This window comes from Carcharodon carcharias, chromosome 25, assembly GCF_017639515.1.
Source record: "Carcharodon carcharias isolate sCarCar2 chromosome 25, sCarCar2.pri, whole genome shotgun sequence".
NCBI classification, from domain to species: Eukaryota; Metazoa; Chordata; class Chondrichthyes; order Lamniformes; family Lamnidae; genus Carcharodon; species Carcharodon carcharias.
The window spans coordinates 44,620,150-44,632,230 of NC_054491.1; the positions used below are offsets into that span (position 1 = coordinate 44,620,150).

At 46.1% G+C, this 12,081-nt stretch overlaps 1 protein-coding gene across 4 annotated transcripts in view; it reads right to left on the minus strand.

Annotated features, from left to right (window-relative positions):
• The window catches only part of LOC121269532 (rho GTPase-activating protein 32-like), a 524,870-nt gene extending 516,813 nt beyond the window's left edge, over positions 1-8,057 (minus strand). For 2 of the 4 annotated variants that reach the window (XM_041174188.1, XM_041174184.1), the window contains exon 1: positions 7,953-8,057. The gene's annotated coding sequence lies outside the window, so the exon portion shown is untranslated. The remainder of the gene's footprint in view (positions 1-7,952) is intronic. The other 2 variants (XM_041174187.1, XM_041174185.1) reach the window with 2 other exon arrangements.
• Between the last annotated feature and the right edge of the window lie 4,024 nt (positions 8,058-12,081).

Consider the following 12,081-nt stretch of genomic DNA (forward strand, 5'->3'; position numbering starts at 1 on the left):
TGAGGTAGGAGACTTACCCAAGGAGGCAGGGAGTGAGTGAAAGAGCACGAAACTGAGGAGATGGAATGCAACGATAGGGAGGGATAACACCAGGATGTGGGGGAAGGACTCAGGCTGTGTTGTCAAGACAAAATCCCATGTCCATTAATACAATTGACAGACTAAATGTCTGCTATACTGAGACACATCCAGTGTGCCTCTAAAGAATTGCATATCCTTTTCCAATGCAAATTCACAGAAACAAGCTAATTATTTAATATTAAAAACTTAGTTTCCTTCACAACGCAAAAGCAATAATGCCAGGTGGTCAGTATGAATCGGCAGAATTCCCAGGCTGAAAACAATACACCCTTCATCTGTGCAGCTTCCAGGTCAAGGGGCAGGTCTCCGCATTGTCCTTCAGTTAATTGAAAAACACAGAACATTTTTTCCACAAAACACATCAGAAAACTGCTCCTCATTTAGGGGCAATAGTTATGGAATCTTAAAGCAAACTTCACTGAGACTATTTGTAACTACGTTGGACACTCAATGTATAATTTAAAATGTTATAAGTTATTGATAAAAAGACAGATAGCTCCCCCCCAACTCAAATTATTGTAACACAACTTAGCTCAACCCCTCTCACTACTCCTAAAAAGGTTCAAACCTCCACCTTCCTCATCCACCTCCACCCCACCTCTTCCCCTCACCCCTCTACAACTTTAAACATGTCAATCCAGTCGTTATACACTCCACGTATCAGTGATGGTATCTGTAAAATTCGCACCACCTAAAGTAAATCTGAGCACATCCCCTGCTCATATACGATCCTCCACCAGTTAATGCCCAGCCTTCAGCATGCTTGGCAGGGAGTGATCTGCACCCAACACTGCACCAGTGTCCGATAGCAGTTACAGGATACTGCCCAGGCTCAACCTCATTGTCCAGTTTCCGCTTTCCCCTCCAAGGAAAACGTGCAGTTATCCTCTGCAGTTACCAACAGTCCCAGCACGAGGAACTGAGCGAATGGGAAACTGAACCATGAAAAAGCAGCTGCAATCTCACCTTACTCCCCTGACACACAAACTTGTCCAGTGTCAGTCATGACTCATAGTAACACCCTTGCCTCTGAGTCAGAGGTTGAGAGTTCAAGATTCACTCCGAGATTTGAGCACAAGGATCAAAACTGGCATTGAGGGTATGGTGTACTGCTGGAGGCACTGGGTTTCAGGTGAGATATTATACAGAAGTCCCATCTGCCCTCTCAGGTGAATATAAAGGTCCCAGGGCACTTTTTTTTGAGAAGAGCAGGGAAATTATCCTCAGAATCCTGGCTCTTAACCAACATCACAAAAATAGATTATCTGATCATTATCACATTGCTAATTATGAGAGTTTGCTGTGCCCAAATTGGACACCAAGTTTCCTACATTTCGACTAATTTCAGAAGTACTTCATTGGCTGAAAAGCAATTTGAGATTTCCTTTGGTCATGAAAGGTACTGTATAAATTGAAAGTCTTAATTAATTTATAATCTTTTGAGATATTTATATTCTGTACCCAGCCCCAATTCTCAGTCAAAGGCCTACTGCAGGTCTCCGTCCCTCTGTAAGTAGACAAAAAAGACAGTGACACTCCTGGATTTTCACAAACTCAGTCTAAATCTCTCGTCTTAGAAAACCTGTATTTCAACATTCCACAACACACAGCTGCACTCCAACTGCTGTTCACCATCTTAAAACAACAAACCCACAGTACCTGCTGCACACCTGTACATCAGTTAAAATATAATCTGTCTACACACCTTAAACTATGGGCATTTTTTTAGTTTAAGTTATCTTCCTATTTAACCAAGCTGAACTTCTGACCCCATATCCTCTACATTACCAGGTCAAGTGGTTATGGTACTCAGTTTGTAACCCCAAGATCAAGAGTTCAAATCTCACAATGGCAAACTATGAAACAATGTAACTTCATCTGAAACAGATGGAAACGTGTTTGTACTCGAAAGAGTTACTCCCACATCTCCCAACTTCACCCCTGCCTCAACTCATCTGTTGCTGAAACCCTCATCTGTGCCTTTGTTCCTTTGAGATTCAACTATTGCAATGCTCCCCTGCTGGCCTCCCAACTTCTACTCTCTGCAAACTCATCTAAAACTCTGCTGACCCTAGCCTAACTTATACTAAGTCCCTTTCACCCATCATTCCTGTGCTCACTGACTTACATTAGCTCCCAATGCAGCAATGTGCTGATACTAAAACTCTCATCCTAGTTTCCAAATCTCTCCATGGTTTCACCACTCCCTATCTCTGTAAACTCCTCCAACTGTAAAACCCTCTGACATATGTACTTTCAGCTCAGGTTTCTTGTTCCACCCCAAATTTACTCGCCTCACTATTGGTAGTCAGGCTTTCAGCCCTCCGAGACCTAAACTCTGGAATTTCCTCTCTTAACCTCTCTCTCACTCCTCCCTAACTCTATGACCAAGCTTTTGGTGAACTGTCCTAATGTCTCCTTCTATGGCTCTATGTTATTGTTTGTTTGATTACGAACGTGTGACATGCTTTGGGATGTTTTCCTATATCAAGTGTTTATGATCTGAAATACACCGCCTGAAACAGTGTCAGAAGCAGATTCATAGAATTACATAGCGCATTAAGCCAAAGGAAAGGCTCTTTGATGCGAGTGATGTACATCAGTGTTTACACTCCATGTAGCCATTTTCCCTCATGTGTTTATTTAACTTCTCCTTAAATCCATTAAATGCTATTCACAGAATCGTTACAGTGCAGAAAGGGGCCATTCGGCCCATCATACCTGTACCAGCTCACTAAATGAGCAGTTCATATAGTGCCATTCTTTCATCTTCTCCCCATAGCCCTGCACATTCTCCATTCAGATAACAGCTTAATTGTTTTGAATACTGCAACTGAACCTTCATACAGCACATGATCAGGCAGTGCACTCCAGATTTTAACCAATTCCTGTGTGGGTAAAGGTTTTTCTCAGGTGACTTTTGCTGCTCTTGCCAATTATTTTAAATCTGTGCCCTCTCATTCTCAATCAGTTCACAAGTGGTAAGTTTCTGCCTCTGTCCAGATCCCTCATGATTTTGAATGCCTCTGTCAAATCTCCTCTCAGCCTTCTTTTCTCCAAGGAAAACAGTCCCAACTTTTCCAATCTACTTTCATAAATGAAGTTCCTCATCCCAGGAACTATTCTCATGAATCTTTTCTACACTCTCTCCAATGTCTTCATATCTTTCCTAAAGCATGGCGCCCAGAATTGGACTCAGTACTCCAGCTGAGGCCAAACTAGTGTCTTATGCAAGTTCAACCTCTTGTACTTTATGCCCCTATTAATACATATTAGGATTCTGTATGCTTTATTAACTGTTCTCAACCTGTCCTGCCACCTTTAATGACTTATGCACATATATATCCAGGTCCCTCTGACCTGCATCCCTCTAGAGTTGTATCCTTTATTTTCTACTGTCCATGTTCTTCCTACAAAAATGAATCACTTCACATTTCTCTGCACTGAAATTCATTTTGCCACCTGTCCATCCATTCTACCAATTTGTGCATGTCCTTTTGAAGTTCTACACTGTTCTCCTCAGTGCACAATCTTCCGTTTTTCGTATCATCTGCAAACTTGGAAATTGTGCCCTATACAACAAAGTCTGGGTCATTAATATGCATCAGGAAAAGCAAGGGTGCTAACCCTGACCCCTGGGGAACTCCACTACAAACCTTCCTCCAGCCTGAAAAACATCCATTTATAACTATTCTGTTTCCTGTCACTCAGCCAGTTTCACATCCATGCTACTACTATCCCTTTTATTCCATAAGCTATAACTTTTCTCACAAGTCTGTTGTGCGGCACTGTATCAAATGCCTTTGGAAGCCCATGTACACCACTTCGACAGCATTACCATCAACAACATTCTCTGTTGCCTGTTCGAAAAGCTCTAGCAAGCTAAATGCATTTCCTTAACAAATCCATGCTGGTATCCTTAATTAGCCCGCATTTATCCATGTGGCTATTAATTTTGTCCTGAATTACTATTTCTAGAACTTATCCCACCACCAAAATTAAACTGACTGGCCTGTAAGTTGCTGGGTTAATCTTTACGCCCTTTCTTGTAACGTTTGCAATTCCCCAGTCCCCTGACATCACTTGAGTCTAAGAAAGGCTGAAAGATTATGGCCAGTGCCTCCGCAATTTCCACTCTCACTTCCCTCAGTATATTTGGATGCATCTCACCCACTCCTGGTGCCTTATCAAATATAAGCACAGACAGCCTATCCAAAACCACCACCTTATCAATTTTAAATCCTCCTAGCGTCTGAATTGCCTCTTCTTTCGGCATGGCCTGGGTAGCACCTTCTTCCTTGGTAAAGACAGGTGCAACGTATTTATTTAATACCTCAGCTCTGCCTTCAAGCGCAAATCCCCTTTTTTGCCCCTAATTGCTATACTCCTCCTTTTACCACCCTTTTACTATTTATATACCTATAAATGACCTTGGGATTCCCTTTTATGTTAGCTGACAGTCTCTTCTCATAGTCCCCCTGGCTTTTCTTATTTCCTTTCTCACCTTCCCTTTGAACCTTTATTCAGCCTGGTTCTCAATTGTGTTTTCTACCTGACATCTGTCATAAGCACACATTTTCTTCTTTATCTTAATTTCTATCTCTTTTGCCATCCAGGGGAGCTCTGGATTTGTTGGGCCCTACCTTTCCCTTAATTTGCCTGAACATTCTTCTTCGAAGGTGGAGTCATTGCTCAGCAACTGTTTTTCCTGCCAACCTATGACTCCAGCTTTTTCAGCCCACTCCCATTGAAGTTGGCTTTCCCCCACTTAATTATTCTCACTCTGGATTGTTTCTTGTCATTTTCCACAATCAGCCTAAGCCTTGTGATACAATGATCACTTCATTATTCACCTCGGCTACTCCATGTGGTAACGAATTCCACACCATAACCGCTCTCCGGATGAAGAAGGCTCTCCTGAATTTCTTATTCAATTTGCTAGAAACTCTCAAAAAGGAATTTCCTTGAAAAGGAAACATCTGCAGGGCTATAGGGAATGTAGAGGGAAGTGAGACTAATTGAATAGTTCTTTCAAAGAGTGGGCACAGCTATAATGCGCCAAATGGCCTCTATACCATAAGATTCAGTGAATGGAACTACAGTATATAAACATAAATTGTTGACTAATCCACCACAAACTATATGGTGGCTGCGTGTTGACACGTCAGAAGGGACTTCTCTCCAGAGTATCTTTTCATAGAAGCAGTGGTTGTGAATGAGGGAAACAAAGTAAATTTGGCGCCAAAAATAATGATCCATTCCCAACGCCCCCCAGCCAAGCAGGGTCAGCAAACAGGAATGGAAGGTTCACTGCAATTCATAAAACATTCTGAAAGTCCCACAGAAATTGGCAATTCAAGATCTTACACAAATCTTAACTTCTGTTGGGTTCCTACAACAAGGAAAATAAACCCAACACTGTATATGTATAACCTTTATCCTCATTGCTATTTTATTTTAATCTGGACCTTTTCTCCTGAACAAAGAAAAATTAAGATGGTTGCTACAAGCCACCTGATCACAGGGTTGGCCCTCTGTCTGGGAGCTATTCCCAGGAGTTAAGGGCAAAAGGGTTCTTTTCTCAGTTTCTGGAATGTCACACCTCATTATGCCTGGAAAGCTACTATCACACCTGGGACCATTCAGACCAATTTCAAAGAGAACTACAGGGTTGTCATTTGCATTTGATAAAACCAGCCTTGCTAGCAGAGTCAGTGGGCCTGCTAAGAAAATGGCTTCTCAAACACCAGACCTTCAACATAGATGGCACCCCTTTCAACAACTAATGATGAGACTTCATCAGTCCTGAAACCAAAGTCAATTCCAGGTGCTGAATAAACATCCTTTTTGAAGTTATCGTGGAGAAGGAAGGTCTCATGACCCAAGCCTCCAGCCTTTTGGATAGTTAATATTACATCTGTGGTCACACACAGCCAGACTCCTGTTTTAACATCAACCGGACAGAACTCCCGCAGCCAGGCTAGGTAAGCAGTCTCAATTGCACAAAGCCTGATCGATTCTAAAAGTCTTTGATCAACACCTGCCAAATAGTCTAAACACAAAAAATCACCTTGTGCATTCATTCATTTCAAGGATTTTGTATGATTTAACCAGTCAGAAAAACTTTGGAGCGGAAGCCCACCAAACATCCTCTGGACTCTCGACTTTGGACTCTGGAACTCACGTGAACTAATACCCATTTTTCTGTGGTCTTTATACTGTAAAACCCCTTTTCTCTGTCCTCCTTTTACTGTGTGAATGTAAGGAGTGTGAAGTGGCAAACACTCTCTTTGTCCGGTTTTGAATGTGTAAAATAAACTTACCTTCTAAGTTAATCCTAGCTCGAGTCTGCTCTGGATTATTACTACAATTTGGTCACAAAAAACAAAGATTGGGAACATTTGTCACTGCTTATTCTTTGAAAAAACAAATTCAAAATACACTGACATCGCAGGAAACACACACCATTCTCACCTGAACTTGAATAAAATCTTCATGCTGTAAAACACTCACACCCACAGGATATCTTATACAGATGCCATTTCCTGAATACACCCCCTACTGACAAATTCACATCCTACATACACACATCCTACATACCCTGCAGCACATCTGGATTTATATGTCATCAAAATACTTGCACCCTGAATCAAACATGAATCACCAAACTCATTTTTGGCTTACTCCAAGGGTCTTCCCACCCACCTCCCACCCAGCGAGCCCCTTCAAGCCCCCACCTCGCACCCTGCTTCTTCCCTACCACCACCCTCCTCGAGTCAGCTCGCCCACACACCCCAGCCTCACCACCCCCATCTCCAGGCAGCTCGCTCCCACAGCCACAGTGCCCCAGTCAGCTTGTCCCCATAACCCCAACACCCCTCCCCCCCAGTCAACTCATCCCAACCACCAAACCCCTCGTCCACCCACCCCACCCGCCCCTTCGTTCCCCCCTCCCCACCCGCCCCTTCGTTCCCCCCTCCCCTTCATTCCCCACTTCCTCAACCCCCTCGCCCTCAACCATTCCCCCCGTCCACCCTCAGCTGTCCCTTTGTCCCCCTCCCCTCTCAGCCGCCCATAGCCCCCATCCCGACCCACCCCTTCTCCCCACCACCCCGCCTTCTCCCCCCCAGCACCACCCTTCTCCCCCGACCCTACCGTCCCTCCCCCCTCCTCCCACCCACCCCCTTCTACCCCCTCCTCCCACCCACCTCCACTTCAACCCCCTCCTCCCACCCACCCCCACTTCTACCCCCTCCTCCCACCCACCTCCACTTCTACCCCCTCCTCCCACCCACCTCCACTTCTACCCCCTCCTCCCACCCACCCCCACTTCTACCCCCTCCTCCCACCCACCTCCACTTCTACCCCCTCCTCCCACCCACCTCCACTTCTACCCCCTCCTCCCACCCACCTCCACTTCTACCCCCTCCTCCCACCCACCCCCACTTCTACCCCCTCCTCCCACCCACCTCCACTTCTACCCCCTCCTCCCACCCACCTCCACTTCTACCCCCTCCTCCCACCCACCCCCACTTCTACCCCCTCCTCCCACCCACCTCCACTTCTACCCCCTCCTCCCACCCACCTCCACTTCTACCCCCTCCTCCCCTCCATCTTACTCCATCCCACCTCCTCCTCCCCCCCCCCCACCCCACCTTACCTTCTCCCCCTCATTCCCCTGGGCCCCTCTCCCTCACCTCCCAGCTTCCGCCACTTCACCCCCTCGGCCCCTCCCTCACTCACCCCTCATCCCCGCAGCGCCTCCCGTATCCACCACCGCCCCTGCGGGATTTCTTCGCGGTGTCCACCCGGCTGTTACTCTCAAACCCACCACCTCGCCCCTCCCCTTTCCCTCACTAAATTCGCCCTACCTGCATTCGCCGGTTCACCCCCCGCCTTACTCGCGGACTCTGTAAGTTGCTCCCGGCTCCATCACCCTCCCTCTCACTGAGGGAACCGCAAACCTCAAACCGCCAACCGCAAGCAGCGCTAACACGCACAGCTACGCCCATAGCGTCATCACGCACGTTTGTTACCGCCAGCACGCATAGGGGGGGAGCGTCTTTACACGTACCCCCCCACAGCGTCAGCACGCACAGCCCTCTCGCAACCGTCAGCACGCAGTCCCGCCCATAGCGTCAGCACGCATTGTCCCGCCCACAGCGTCAGCTCGGGCAGCCCCTCCTTCTGATAAACCGAATCGAGATTAAGCATTGGTTCATTCATCTTATTTAATAAATCTATTTACCGCTGACAGGTCAGAGCTCTTTATAAAATCTATATTACTCTACATTTGGGCAGAAATCGGCTGCTTCAGCTGGACAACTCCCAATGGGGATCAGCAGTGTAGCCAGGCCTGAGCCCACCAATGGGGATCAGTGTGGCCAGGCCTGAGCCCACCAATGGGGATCAGTGTGGCCAGGCCTGAGCCCACCAATGGGGATCAGTGTGGCCAGGCCTCAGCCCACCAATGGGGATCAGTGTGGCCAGGCCTCAGCCCACCAATGGGGATCAGTGTGGCCAGGCCTCAGCCCACCAATGGGGATCAGTGTGGCCAGGCCTCAGCCCACCAATGGGGATCAGTGTGGCCAGGCCTCAGCCCACCAATGGGGATCAGTGTGGCCAGGCCTCAGCCCACCAATGGGGATCAGTGTGGCCAGGCCTCAGCCCACCAATGGGGATCAGTGTGGCCAGGCCTCAGCCCACCAATGGGGATCAGTGTGGCCAGGCCTCAGCCCACCAATGGGGATCAGCAGTGTGGCCAGGCCTCAGCCCACCAATGGGGATCTCTAGTGGAAAGCACTGGAGCTTCCTTCACCTTCTCAAATGGGGGTGAATCAGGAGGTCTCTCTCACTCTCTCTTCCCCTCTCATTGCAATCCTAAACCTCGGAGCTGCACATTGCCAGGGTTTCCGCAGCTCTTGGTGTGAGTGAGATCAAGACTCTGCAGTCCCTGTTGGTGTAGGTACACCCACACTGCTGTTAGGAAGGGAGTTTCAGCATTTGGACCCAGCAACATTGCAGTGTGTTGGCTCTGCGCCATGGCAACCTGGGTTTTTACATGTACCATATTGAATTTCTGAATGGACAATGTAATTTGAATTTAATTAGATTGTGGATTGACGACATATTTCCAAGTTAGGATGGCGAGCGGCTTGGAAGGGGAACTTGCAGGTGGTGCTGCTCCCATACATCTGCTGCCCTTGTCCTTCTAGGTGGTAGAGGTCACCGGTTTGGAAGGTGCTGTCGAACGAGCGTTGATGAGTTGCTGCAGTGCATCTTGTAGATGGTACACACTGCTGACACTGTGCATCCGCGTGGATGGAGTGAATGTTAAAAGCAGTGGATGAGGTGCTGATCAAGCGAGCTGCTTGACCTGGATGGTGTGGTGCTTCTTGAGTATTGCTGGAGCTGCACTCATCCAGGCAAATGGAGAGTGTTCCATCACACTACTTGTGCCTTGTATATGGTGGATGCATTTTAGGGAGTCAAGAGGTGAGTTACTGTCCACAGAATTCCCAGTCCCCTTTAGCCAAACTATTTCTATGTCTGTTCCAGTGCAGTTTCTGGTCAGTAATAACTGCCAGGATATTGATATTGGGGGATTCAGCGATGGTAATGCCATTGAATGTCAAGTGGTGATGATTAGCCTGAGCCTCTGGATTACTAGTCCAGTGATATTACCACCATGCTATCATCCCCATCCTCTTTGAGACCTACTTGCGACAGGGCCGAATGTCCCAAATCCACCAACAGATCCTTTCCCTCCAGCTCCAGCACAAGTCACGCACATCATCCTGTAACTCAAGCAGAACATCAGCATGCAGAGCAAAGTACCCACAAGTTAATTGCTTCAGGTTCCTTGGCAAGGCAATGTGCTTCAGCAGATTCTACTTGCAGACTCCTCTCCAGAGGAGTCTAGGCACACAACTATGCTTGACTGATAAGAGTGTGTGCATTTCCCACACTGGGTACACATACAGAGAAAGACATTTAAAAATCCCAAGTTTTAAGAAAAATCGTATCTTTCGCAATTAATTTGTGAGAGTTTGCATGTCTGAAATAACCAAATCAATGAGCAAAGGCACTGCAGTACACTGAAAACAATCCTTACAGCAAAATTTGCATGTGCCATGTGATCACATGTCAGATGATCAGACATTTTCATTCTCTTACCTCTAGGGGCACATTCAAGCTGAATTGCAAACCCCGTGATAAACTCAAGGCCTATATTTGCACAGTTGCTCTACTTTATGATTCCAGTATTCCTGCAACAAAACCTGACCTATGGGTTTGCACGGATCCGGTATTGTCAGGGTTAAACAATGGTTTCACTTTTCTCCTTTGTTCCTCATCATGCACTGATCATGTGGCAGAAGCATAGGGCACATGACCGAAGGACGCACAGGATTTGATAATGTGCAGCTCCATTCCTGTCCCCACCGTTAGTGTAGGAGAGGCAGGTCGAATGCAGCTATTGCTGCTTTACAATACAAAGAGCCAGAAATGAGGGAGCCAGTGGTGCTGTACATGACTATCCCATTTTCCTTCTTCTAGTGCACCATGTAACCTGGAGCACTGTGAGCAGTTCTGGGCACCTCAAATTCACTTTGGAGGGAGTGCTGTGTAGAATTACCAGAATAATACATGGACTCCAAGGGCTAAATTATGAAGAAACCAGGGTTCCCTGGAATTTAGAAGGTTCCCAAATATTAAGGAGAAATGATTAGGTAGATAGTGAGAACAAATGTCTTTTAGTTGGGGAGTCTATGGTGAAGGGACATAGTCTAAAAGTTACAGCCCAGATCTTTCAGGAGTGTAGTTAAGAAACATTAACACTCAATGGGGGGGGGGGTGAGTGGGGGGTAGAAGTTTGAAGTTCTCATCCACAAAGAGCAATTAATGCAAGCTCAATTGCTAATTATAAATTTGAGTTTGATAGATTTTTGTTAACCCAAGGTATTAAGAGAATGGAGTAAAGGTGGGTATATGAAGTTAGATCACAGATCAGCCGTGATATCATTGAATAGCAAAATAGGCTTGAGGGGCTAAATGGCCTCTTCCTGTTTTGATGTTCCTGATTAGCAGCTTTGGCATCCAATTTGATCCTCAGCTGAGCTTTCGAACCTATATACTTTCCATCACAAAGATTGCCTACTTCCACCTTTGTAATATTACCCTTCTCCACCCCTGCCTCACCCACAGTCTGCTGAAACCCACACCCATGCTTCTGCTACCTCCAGACTTGACTATTTAAATGCTCACTTGGCCTCCCACTTTCCATCCTCCATAGACTCCAGCTCATCCAAAACTCTGCTGCCTAATTCACATCACGTCCTGTTCATCCATCATCCGTGTGCTCACTGGCCCATGTAATATAAAATGTTAATGTTAAATATGTAAATATATAGCCTACATCATCAGTGATGTAAGATCACATGACAACAGAGAATGGCGAGAGATAGTTCTATGTAGAGCCTCATGCTGAATCTGTACTATACATAGTTAGTATAATGTTCAATTAAAAAGATCCAGTTTACCAACAGCCTTGCCTCCAGTATCTGTAATTCAGGATCATGTACAGCCCCATCTAAAACAATGATAACAGAGCGTACTTTGGCTTATTTCTATCTCATAATGAAGGTAACCCAAGGTAGCAGTGATCATAATATGATTGAATTCACATTCACTTTGACGGAGAGAGGCGTGGATCTTAGACTTAAATGAGGGCAATTATGAATGCAGAATTGCTGACTATAGTGAACTTGGAAATTAGGTTAAGGGATAGGTCCATGGAGATCCAGCGGCAGATATTTAAAGAGATATTTCAGAATACTCAGAAAAGATACATTCCAGCGAGAAAGACCCCAAGGGGAGGACACACCACTCGTGGCTAACTGAAGAAGTTAAAGTTGTATCAAATTGCAAGAAAAAGCACATAATTCTGCAAAGAGAAGTGGCAGGTCAGAAGAATGGACAGAATATAAGGAACAGAAATGA